We start from the raw sequence: 12,451 nt of genomic DNA, 5'->3' as shown, positions 1-12,451 counted from the left end.
TCCAGTAAGAAGCTCAACAGAGACACGGAAGATCTAATTACAACAATCAACCAACTTGACCTCATTGACTTATACAGAACTTTCCACCCAACTGCTGCAAAGTATACTTTTTTTTCTGGCGCACATGGAACATTCTCTAGAATAGACCACATATTAGGTCATAAAACAAACCTTTGCAGACTCCAAAACATCGAAATATTACAAAGCATCTTCTCAGACCACAAGGCAATAAAACTAGAGATCAATAACAGAAAAACTAGGGAAAAGAAATCAAATACTTGGAAAATGAACAATACCCTCCTGAAAGACTGGGTGATAGAAGACATCAAGGAAGGAATAAGGAAATTCATAGAAAACAATGAGAATGAAAATACTTCCTATCAAAACCTCTGGGACACAGCAAAAGCAGTGCTCAGAGGCCAATTTATATCAATAAATGCACACATACAAAAAGAAGAAAGAGCCAAAAGCAGAGAACTCTCCCTACAACTTGAACAAATAGATAGTGAGCAACAAAAGAATCCATTAGGCACCAGAAGAAAACAACTAATAAAAATTAGAGCTGAACTAAATGAATTAGAGAACAGAAAAACAATTGAAAGAATTAACAAAGCCAAAAGCTGGTTCTTTGAAAAAATTAACAAAATTGATAAACCATTGGCTAGACTGACTAAAGAAATACAGGAAAGGAAACAAATAACCCGAATAAGAAATGAGAAGGACCACATCACAACAGAACCAAATGAAATTAAAAGAATCATTTCAGATTATTATGAAAAATTGTACTCTAACAAATTTGAAAACCTAGAAGAAATGGATGAATTCCTGGAAAAACACTGCCTACCTAAACTAACACATTCAGAAGTAGAACAACTAAATAGACCCATAACAAAAAAAGAGATTGAAACGGTAATCAAAAAACTCCCAAGAAAAAAAACCCTGGCCCGGACGGCTTCACTGCAGAGTTCTACCAAACTTTCAGAGAAGAGTTAACACCACTACTACTAAAGGTATTCCAAAGCATAGAAAATGACGGAATACTACCCAACTCATTCTATGAAGCCACCATCTCCCTGATACCAAAACCAGGTAAAGACATTACAAAAAAAGAAAATTATAGACCTATATTCCTCATGAACATTGATGCAAAAATCCTCAACAAAATTCTAGCCAATAGAATCCAACAACACATCCAAAAAATAATTCACCCTGATCAAGTGGGATTTATACCAGGTATGCAAGGCTGGTTTAATATCAGAAAAACCATTAATGTAATCCATCACTTAAATAAAACAAAAGACAAAAACCACATGATCTTATGAATTGATGCAGAAAAGGCATTTGACAAAGTCCAACACCCATTCATGATAAAAACTCTTACCAAAATAGGAATTGAAGGAAAATTCCTCAACATAATAAAGGGCATCTATGCAAAGCCAACAGCCAATATCACTCTAAATGGAGAGAACCTGAAAGCATTTCCCTTGAGAATGGGAACCAGACAAGGATGCCCTTTATCACCGCTCTTATTCAACATCGTGTTGGAAGTCTTAGTCGGGGCAATTAGGCTAGACAAAGAAATAAAAGGTATCCGGATTGGCAAGGAAGAAGTAAAGTTATCACTATTTGCAGATGACATGATTATATACACAGAAAACCCTAAGGAATCCTCCAGAAAACTACTGAAACTAATAGAAGAGTTTGGCAGAGTCTCAGGTTATAAAATAAACATACAAAAATCACTTGGATTCCTCTACATCAACAAAAAGAACACCGAAGAGGAAATAACCAAATCAATACCATTCACAGTAGCCCCCAAGAAGATAAGATACTTAGGAATAAATCTTACCAAGGATGTAAAAGACCTATACAAAGAAAACTACAAAGCTCTACTACAAGAAATTCAAAAGGACATACTTAAGTGGAAAAACATACCCTGCTCATGGATAGGAAGACTTAACATAGTAAAAATGTCTATTCTACCAAAAGCCATCTATACATTTAACGCACTTCCGATCCAAATTCCAATGTCATATTTTAAGTGGATAGAGAAACAAATCACCAATTTCATATGGAAGGGAAAGAAGCCCCGGATAAGCAAAGCACTACTGAAAAAGAGGAAGAAAGTGGGAGGCCTCACCTTACCCGACTTCAGAACCTATTATACAGCCACAGTAGTCAAAACAGCCTGGTATTGGTACAACAGCAGACACATAGACCAATGGAACAGAATTGAGAACGTAGACATAGATCCATCCACGTATGAGCAGCTGATATTTGACAAAGGACCAGTGTCAATTAACTGGGGAAAAGATAGCCTTTTTAACAAATGGTGCTGGCATAACTGGATATCCATTTGAAAAAAAATGAAACAGGACCCATACCTCACACCATGCACAAAAACTAACTCCAAGTGGATCAAAGACCTAAACATAAAGACTAAAACGATAAAGATCATGGAAGAAAAAATTGGGACAACCCTAGGAGCCCTAATACAAGGTATAAACAGAATACAAAACATTACCAAAAATGATGAAGAGAAACCCGATAACTGGGAGCTCCTAAAAATCAAACACCTATGCTCATCTAAACACTTCTCCAAAAGAGTAAAAAGACCACCTACAGACTGGGAAAGAATTTTTAGCTATGACATCTCCGACCAGCGCCTGATCTCTAAAATCTACATGATTCTGTCAAAACTCAACCACAAAAAGACAAACAACCCAATCAAGAAGTGGGCAAAGGATATGAACACACATTTCACTAAAGAAGATATTCAGGCAGCCAACAGATACATGAGAAAATGCTCTCGATCATTAGCCATTAGAGAAATGCAAATTCAAACTACGATGAGATTCCATCTCACACCAGCAAGGCTGGCATTAATCCAAAAAACACAAAATAATAAATGTTGGAGAGGCTGTGGAGAGATTGGAACTCTCATACACTGCTGGTGGGAATGTCAAATGGTACAACCACTTTGGAAATCTATCTGGCGTTATCTTAAACAGTTAGAAATAGAACTACCATACAACCCAGAAATCCCACTCCTCGGAATATACCCTAGAGATACAAGAGCCTTCATACAAACAGATAAATGCACACCCATGTTTATTGCAGCTCTGTTTACAATAGCAAAAGTTGGAAGCAACCAAGGTGTCCATCAACGGATGAATGGGTAAATAAATTGTGGTATATTCACACAATGGAATACTACTCATCGATAAAGAACAGTGACGAATCTGTGAAACATTTCATAACATGGAGGAACCTGGAAGGCATTATGCTGAGCGAAATTAGTCAGAGGCAAAAGGACAAATATTGTATAAGACCACTATTATAAGATCTTGAGAAATAGTAAACCTGAGAAGAACACATACTTTTGTGGTTACGAGGGGGGGAGGGAGGGAGGGTGGGAGAGGGTTTTTTATTGATTAATCAGTAGATAAGAACTGCTTTAGGTGAAGGGAAAGACAACACTCAATACATGGAAGGTCAGCTCAATTGGACTGGACCAAAAGCAAAGAAGTTTCCGGGATAAAATGAATGCTTCAAAGGTCAGCGGAGCAAGCGCGGGGGGTCTGGGGAACATGGTTTGCAGGGACTTCGAAGTCAATTGGCAAAATAATCTATCATGAAATCATTCTGCATCCCACTTTGAAATATGGCGTCTGGGGTCTTAAATGCTAACAAGCGGCCATCTAAGATGCAGCAATTGGTCTCAACCCACCTGGAGCAAAGGAAATTGAAGAACACCAAGGCCACACGACAACTAAGAGCCCAAGAGACAGAAAGGGCCACATGAACCAGAAACCTACATCATCCTGAGACCAGAAGAACTAGTTGGTGCCCGGCCACAATCGATGACTGCCCTGACAGGGAGCACAGCAGAGGACCCCTGAGGGAGCAGGAGATCAGTGGGATACAGACCCCAAATTCTCATAAAAAGACCAAACTTAATGGTCTGACTGAGACTGGAGGAATCCCGGCGGCCATGCTCCCCAGACCTTCTGTTGACACAGGACAGGAACCATCCCTGAAGACAACTCATCAGAAATGAAAGGGACTGGTCAGCGGGTGGGAGAGAGACGCTGATGAAGAGTGAGCTAATTATATCAGGTGGACACTTGAGATTGTGTTGGCAACTCTTGTCTGGAGGGGGGATGGGAGGATAGAGAGAGAGGGAAGCCGGCAAAATTGTCAAGAAAGGAGAGACTGAAAGGGCGGACTCAAGAGGGGGAGAGCAAGTGGGAGTAGGGAGTGAGAACTATGTAAAGTTATATGTGACAGACTGATTGGATTTGTAAACGTTCACTTGAAGCTTAATAAAAGTTATTAAAAATAAATAAATAAATAAATAATATAGGAAAAAACATTTGGGAAACTAGTGACCAAAAACAATGAAACATAAAAATCCTTAGATTAGGGAAGGCAAAGATATCCCAAGAGGGCAAAGTAAAAATAAATCTGAATCAAGATATAATGTAGTGAAACTTCAGTACATGAATACAATAAAAAATCTTAAAAAGAACCAGAGAGTAAAGAAAGACATTTATTCAAGAACATAGTGGAAAAATTCACAAGTTGCAAGAATCCTTAGAGAGACAGCATGTAGAAATCCAAAAGATTAACAATAAAATTACAGAATTAGACAACGCAATAGGAAGTCAGAGGAGCAGACTTGAGCAATTAGAATGCAGAGGGACATCTGGAGGACCAGAGAATTAACACCAACATAGCTGAAAAAAAAAAACAGATAAAAGAATTAAAAAAAATGAAGAAACCCTAAGAATCATGTGGGACTCTATCAAGAAGGATAACTTGTGTGTGATTGGAGTCCCAGAACAGGGAGGGAGGACAGAAAACACAGGGAAAATAGTTGAAGATCTGCTGACAGAAAACTTCCCTGACATCATGAAAGACGAAAGGATATCTATCCAAGATGCTCATCGAACCCCATTTAAGACTGATCCAAAAAGGAAAACACCAAGACATATTAACATCAAACTCGCCAAAACCAAACATAAACAGAAAATTTTAAAAGCAGCCAGGGAGAAAAGAAGGTCACCTTCAAGGGAGAATCAATAAGAATAAGTTTAGACTACTCAGCAGAAACCATGCAGGCAAGAAGGGAATGGGACGACACATACAGAGCACTGGAGGAGAAAAACTGCCAGCCAAGGATCATATATCCAGCCAAACTCTCTCTGAAATATGAAGGTGAAATTAAGATATTTACAGATAAACACAAGTTTAGAGAATTTGCAAAAACCAAACCAAAGCTACAAGAAATACTAAAGGATATTGTTTGGTCAGAAAACGAATAATATCAGATACCAGCACAACATGAGGTCACAAAACAGAACATCCTGATATCAACTCAAATAGGGAAATCACAAAAACAAATTAAGATTAATTAAAAAAATGCTCAAAACAGGGAATCACTGAAGTCAAAATGTAAAAGATCACAATAATCAAAAAGAGGGACTAAATACAGGTGGCATAGAACTGCCATATGGAGAGTGATACAAGGCGATATAGAACATTACAAGTTATGTTTTTACTTAGAAAAATAGGGGTAAATATTAAGGTAACCACAAAGAGGTATAACAACTCCATAACTCAAGACAAAAGCCAAGAAAAAAGTAACGACTCAACAAACATAAAGTCAAACACTACGAAAATGAGGATCTCACAATTTACTAAGAAAAACGTCTCAGCACAAAAAAGTATGTGGAAAAATGAAATTGTCAAGAACACACATAAAAAGACATCAAAATGACAACACTAAACACTTATTTTTCTATAATTACGCTGAATGTAAATAGACTAAATGCACCAATAAAGAGACAGAGAGTCTCGGACTGGATAAAGAAACACGATCCATCTATATGCTGCCTACAAGAGACACACCTTAGACTTGGAGACACAAACAAACTAAAACTCAAAGGATGGAAAAAAATATATCAAGCAAACAACAAGCAAAAAAGAAGAGGAGTAGCAATATTAATTTCTGACAAAATAGACTTTAGACTTAAATTCACCACAAAGGATAAAGAAGGACACTACATAATGATAAAAGGGACAATTGATCAGGAAGACATAACCATATTAAATATTTATGTACCCAATGACAGGGCTGCAAGATACATAAATCAAATTTTAACAGAACTGGAAAGTGAGATAGACACCTCCACAATTATAGTAGGAGACTTCAACACACCACTTTCGGAGAAGGACAGGACATCCAGTAAGAAGCTCAATAGAGACACGGAAGACCTAATTACAACAATCAACCAACTTGACCTCATTGACTTATACAGAACTTTCCACCCAACTGCTGCAAAGTATACTTTTTTTTCTGGCGCACATGGAACATTCTCTAGAATAGACCACATATTAGGTCATAAAACAAACCTTTGCAGACTCCAAAACATCGAAATATTACAAAGCATCTTCTCAGACCACAAGGCAATAAAACTAGAAATCAATAACAGAAAAACTAGGGAAAAGAAATCAAATACTTGGAAAATGAACAATACCCTCCTGAAAAAAGACTGGGTGATAGAAGACATCAAGGAGGGAATAAGGAAATTCATAGAATACAATGAGAATGAAAATACTTCCTATCAAAACCTCTGGGACACAGCAAAAGCAGTGCTCAGAGGCCAATTTATATCAATAAATGCACACATACAAAAAGAAGAAAGAGCCAAAATCAAAGAACTGTCCCTACAACTTGAACAAATAGAAAGTGAGCAACAAAACAATCCATCAAGCACCAGAAGAAAACAACTAATAAAAATTAGAGCTGAACTAAATGAATTAGAGAACAGAAAAAACAATTGAAAGAATTAACAAAGCCAAAAGCTGGTTCTTTGAAAAAATTAACAAAATTGATAAACCATTGGCTAGACTGACTAAAGAAATACAGGAAAGGAAACAAATAACCCAAATAAGAAACGAGAAGGATCACATCACAACAGAAGCAACTGAAATTAAAAGAATCATATCAGATTATTATGAAAAATTGTACTCTAAGAAATTTGCAAACCTAGAAGAAATGGATGAATTCCTGGAAAAACACTACCTACCTAAATTAACACATTCAGAAGTAGAACAACTAAATAGACTCATAACAAAAAAAGAGATTGAAACAGTAATCAAAAAACTTCAATAAAAAAAAAAAAGAGATTGAAAAGGTAATCAAAAAACTCCCAAAAACAAAAAGCCCTGGCCCGGACGGCTTCACTGCAGAGTTCTACCAAACTTTCAGAGAAGAGTTAACACCACTACTACTAAAGGTATTTCAAAGCATAGAAAAGGACGGAATACTACCCAACTCATTCTCTGAAGCCACCGTCTCCCTGATACCAAAACCAGGTAAAGACATTACAAAAAAAGAAAATTACAGACCTATATTCCTCATGAACATAGATGCAAAAATCCTCATCAAAATTCTAGCCAATAGAATTCAACAACATATCAAAAAAATAATTCACCACGATCAAGTGGGATTTATACCAGGTTTTTTTTTTTATGCAAGGCTGGTTTAATATCAGAAAAGCCATTAGTGTAATCCATCACATAAATAAAACAAAAGACAAAAACCACATGATCTTATGAATTGATGCAGAAAAGGCATTTGACAAAGTCCAACACCCATTCATGATAAAAACTCTCACCAAAGTAGGAATTGAAGGAAAATTCCTCAACATAATAAAGGGCATCTATGCAAAGCCAACAGCCAATATCATTCTAAATGGAGAGAGCCTGAAAACATTTCCCTTGAGAACGGGAACTAGACAAGGATGCCCTTTATCACCGCTCTTATTCAACATCGTGCTAGAAGTCCTAGCCAGGGCAATTAGGCTAGACAAAGAAATAAAGGACATCCAGATTGGCAAGGAGGAAGTAAAATTATCTCTATTTGCAGATGACATGATCTTAATACACAGAAAACCCTAAGGAATCCTCCAGAAAACTACTGAAACTAATAGAAGAGTTTGGCAGAGTCTCAGGTTATAAGATAAACATACAAAAATCACTTGGATTCCTCTACATCAACAAAAAGAACATCGAAGAGGAAATCACCAAATCAATACCATTCACAGTAGCCCCCAAGAAGATAAAATACTTAGGAATAAATCTTACCAAGGATGTACAAGACCTATACAAAGAAAACTACAAAGCTCTACTACAAGAAATTAAAAAGGACCTACTTAAGTAGAAAAACATACCTTGCTCATGGATAGGAAGACTTAACATAGCAAAAATGTCTATTCTACCAAAAGCCATCTTTACATACAATGCACTTCCGATCCAAATTCCAATGTCATTTTTTAATGTGATAGAGAAATCACCAACTTCATATGGAAGGGAAAGAAGCCTCGGATAAGCAAAGCATTACTGAAAAAGAAGAAGAAAGTGGGAGGCCTCACTGTACCTGATTTCAGAACCTATTATACAGCCACAGTAGTCAAAACAGCCTGGTATTGGTACAACAACAGGCACATAGACCAGTGGAACAGAATTGAGAACCGAGATATAAATCCAACAACATATGAGCACCTGATATTTGACAAAGGCCCAGTATCAGTTAATTGGGGAAAAGATAGTCTTTTAACAAATTGTGCTGGCATAATTGGATATCCATTTGCAAAAAAATGAAACAGGACCCATACCTCAGACCAAGCACAAAAACTACCTCCAAGTGAATCAAAGACCTAAACATAAAGACTAAAACGATAAAGATCATGGAAGAAAAAATAGGGACAACCCTAGGAGCCCTAATACAAGGCATAAACAGAATACAAAACATTACCAAAAATGATGAAGAGAGACCCGATAACTGGGAGCTCCTAAAAATCAAACACCTATGCTCATCTAAACACTTCACCAAAAGAGTAAAAAGACCACCTACAGACTGGGAAAGAATTTTCAGCTATGACATCTCCGACCAGCGCCTGATCTCTAAAATCTATATGATTCTGTCAAAACTCAACCACAAAAAGACAAACAACCCAATCAAGAAGTGGGCAAAGGAAATGAACACACTTCACTGAAGAAGATATTCAGGCAGCTAACAGACACATGAGAAAATGTTCTCGATCATTAGCCATTAGAGAAATGCAAATTTAAACTACGATGAGATTCCATCTCACTCCAACAAGGCTGGCATTAATCCAAAAAACACAAAATAATAAATGTTGGAGAGGCTGCGGAGAGACTGGAACTCTTATACACTGCTGGTGGGAATGTCAAATGGTACAACCACTTTGGAAATCTATCTGGCGTTATCTTATACAGTTAGAAATAGAACTACCATACAACCCAGAAATCCCACTCCTCGGAATATACCCTAGAGAAACAAGAGCCTTCACACAAACAGATATATGCACACCCATGTTTATTGCAGCCCTGTTTACAATAGCTAAAAGCTGGAAGCAACCAAGGTGTCCATCAACAGATGAATGGGTAAATAAACTGTGCTATATTCACACGATGGAATACTACGCATTGATAAAGAACAGTGACGAATCTGTGAAACATTTCATAACATGGAGGAACCTGGAAGGCATTATGCTGAGCGAAATTAGTCAGAGGCAAAAGAACAAATATTGTATAAGACCACTATTATAAGATCTTGAGAAATAGTAAAAACTGAGAAGAACACATACTTTTGTGGTTATGACTGGGGGAGGGAGGGAGGGATGGAGAGGGTTTCTTACTGATTAATTAGTAGATAAGAACTGCTTTAGGTGAAGGGAAGGACAACACTCAATACATGGAAGGTCAGCGCAATTGGACTGGACCAAAAGCAAAGAAGTTTCCGGGATAAAATGAATGCTTCAAACGTCAGCGGAGCAAGGTCCAGGGTTTGGGAACCATGCTCTAAGGGGACTTCTAAGTCAACTGGCAAAATAATTCTGTTATGAAAACATTCTGCATCCCACTTTGAAATGTGGCGTCTGGTGTCTTAAATGCTAACAAGTGGCCATCTAAGATGCATGAATTGGTCTCAGCTCACCTGGAGCAAAGGAGAATGAAGAACACCAAGGTCACATGACAACTAAGAGCCCAAGAGACAGAAAGGGCCACATGAACCAGAGACCTACATTATCCTGAGACCAGAAGAACTAGTTGGTGCCTGGCTACAATCAATAACTGCACTGACAGGGAGGACAATAGAGAACCCCTGAGGGAGCAGGACATCAGTGGGATGCAGACCCCAAATTCTCATAAACAGACCATACTTAATGGTCTGACTGTGACTAGAGGAATTCCGGCGGTCATGGTCCCCAAACCTTTTGTTGGCACAGGACAGGAACCATCCCCGAAGACAACTCCTCAGACATGAAAGGGACTGGACAGTGGGTAGGAGAGAGATGCTGAGGAAGAGTGAGCTAATTATATCAGGTAGACACTTGAGACTGTGTTGGCATCTCCTGTCTGGAGGGGGGATGAGAGGATAGAGAGAGTTGGAAGCTGGCAAAATTGTCACGAAAGGAGAGACTGGAAGGGCTGACTCATTAGGGGGAGAGCAAGTGGGAGTAAGGAGTAAGATGTGTATAAACTTATACGTGACAGACTGACTTGATTTGTAAACGTTCACTTGAAGCTGAATAAAAGTTAATAAAAAAAACTTTATTTAACAGAAGAAACGAGAAAATAATATCTGCTCTTAACACTTCTATTCATATTCATATTTCAGATTTACACCCCCCCAAAAAAGAAAGAGAAAGAAATTATAATGGTTGTGAATTGATATAAAAAATTATTATTGAAGGTTATACAATAGTCTAAACAGAAAACCTAATAGAAATTAAATGCAATTGATGAATTGTAACAGAAAACTTAGCAATGATTTTAGATGAATTTTCAAAACCATTTAATTAAACAAAAGCTTTACAAGATTTATTTTAAAAGATACAAGTACATAAGAACAAAACTGCACACACTCCTCAATGACATGCATGGAATCAAGCTTTCGAGACCTTCATTTGCTGATGTGGCATGACTCAAAATGAGAAGAAACGGCTGCAAACATCCATTAATAATAGAAACACAGAATGTATGAAGTATGAATCTAGGAAAATTAGAAATCATTAAAAAATGAAATGGAACACATAAACATCAATATCTTAGGCATTAGTGAGCTGAAATGGACTGATATTCGCCATTTTGAATCGGACAATCATATGGACTACTATGCCAAATCGAAGAGAAATGGCATTAAGTTTATCATCAAAAACAACATTTCAAGATCTATCCTGAAGTACAATGCTGTCAGTGATAGGATGATATCCATATGCCTACAAGGAAGACCAGTGTCTTAGTCATATAGTGGTGCTATAACAGAAATGCCACAAGTGGGTGGCTCTAACAAAGAGAAATTAATTTTCTCACAGTCTAGTAGGCTAGAATTCAAAATTCAGGGTGTCAGCTCCAGGGGAAACTTTCTCTGTCAGCTCTGTGGGAAGGTCTCCATCATCAATCTTCCCCTGGTCAAGGGGCTTCTCAGGTGCAGGGACCCTGGGTCCAAAGGACATGCTCTGCTACTGGGGATGCTTTCTTGGTGTTATGAGGTCGCCATATCTCTCTGCTTGCTTGTCTCTTTTATATCTCAAAAGGTATTGCCTTAAGACACTATCTAATCTTATAGATCTCATCAATATAACTGCGACTAATCCATCTCATCACATCATTGTGACAGGATTTACACCACATAGGGAAATCACATTAGATGACTAAATGGTAGACAATCATACAATACTGGGAATCATGGCCTAGCAAGTTGACAGATATTTTTTAGGGACACATTTCAATCCATGACAAGCACTTAATATGACTATTATTCAAATTTATGCACCAACTGCTAATGCCAAAGATGAAGAAACTGAAGATTTTTACCAACTTCTGCAGTCTGAAATTGATCAGACATGCAATCAAGATGCATTGATAATTACTGATGAGTGCAATGTGAAAGTTGGAAACAAAGAAGAAGGAACAGTAGTTGGAAAATCTGGCCTTGGAGACAGCATGATAGAATTTTGCACGACCAATGACTTCTTCATTGCAAATACCTTTTTTCAACAACTTAAATGGTGAGTATACGCATGGGCTTCACCAGATGGAATATACAGGAATCAAATGTCTACATCTGTGGAAAGAGACAATGGAAAAGCTCAATATCATCAGTCAGAACAAGACCAGGGGCTGACTGTGGAACAGACCATCAATTTCTCATATGCAAGTCTACGAGAGCCAAAGCACAACCTTGATTATATCTCACCTGAATTTAGAGACTATCTCAAGAATAGATTTGATAAATTGAAGGCTAATGCTTGAAGGCCAGATGAGTTGTGGAATGACATCAAGGACATCATACATGAAGAAAGTAAGAGGTCATTGCTCTGACAGGGATCACAATAGAGGGTCTGAGAGCTGG

The sequence above is a fragment of the Loxodonta africana genome, unplaced genomic scaffold (assembly GCF_030014295.1).
Source record: "Loxodonta africana isolate mLoxAfr1 unplaced genomic scaffold, mLoxAfr1.hap2 scaffold_61, whole genome shotgun sequence".
In the NCBI taxonomy this organism is placed as follows: Eukaryota; Metazoa; Chordata; class Mammalia; order Proboscidea; family Elephantidae; genus Loxodonta; species Loxodonta africana.
The sequence above is the reverse complement of the archived record's forward strand: the minus strand, read 5'-3'. Positions refer to the sequence as shown.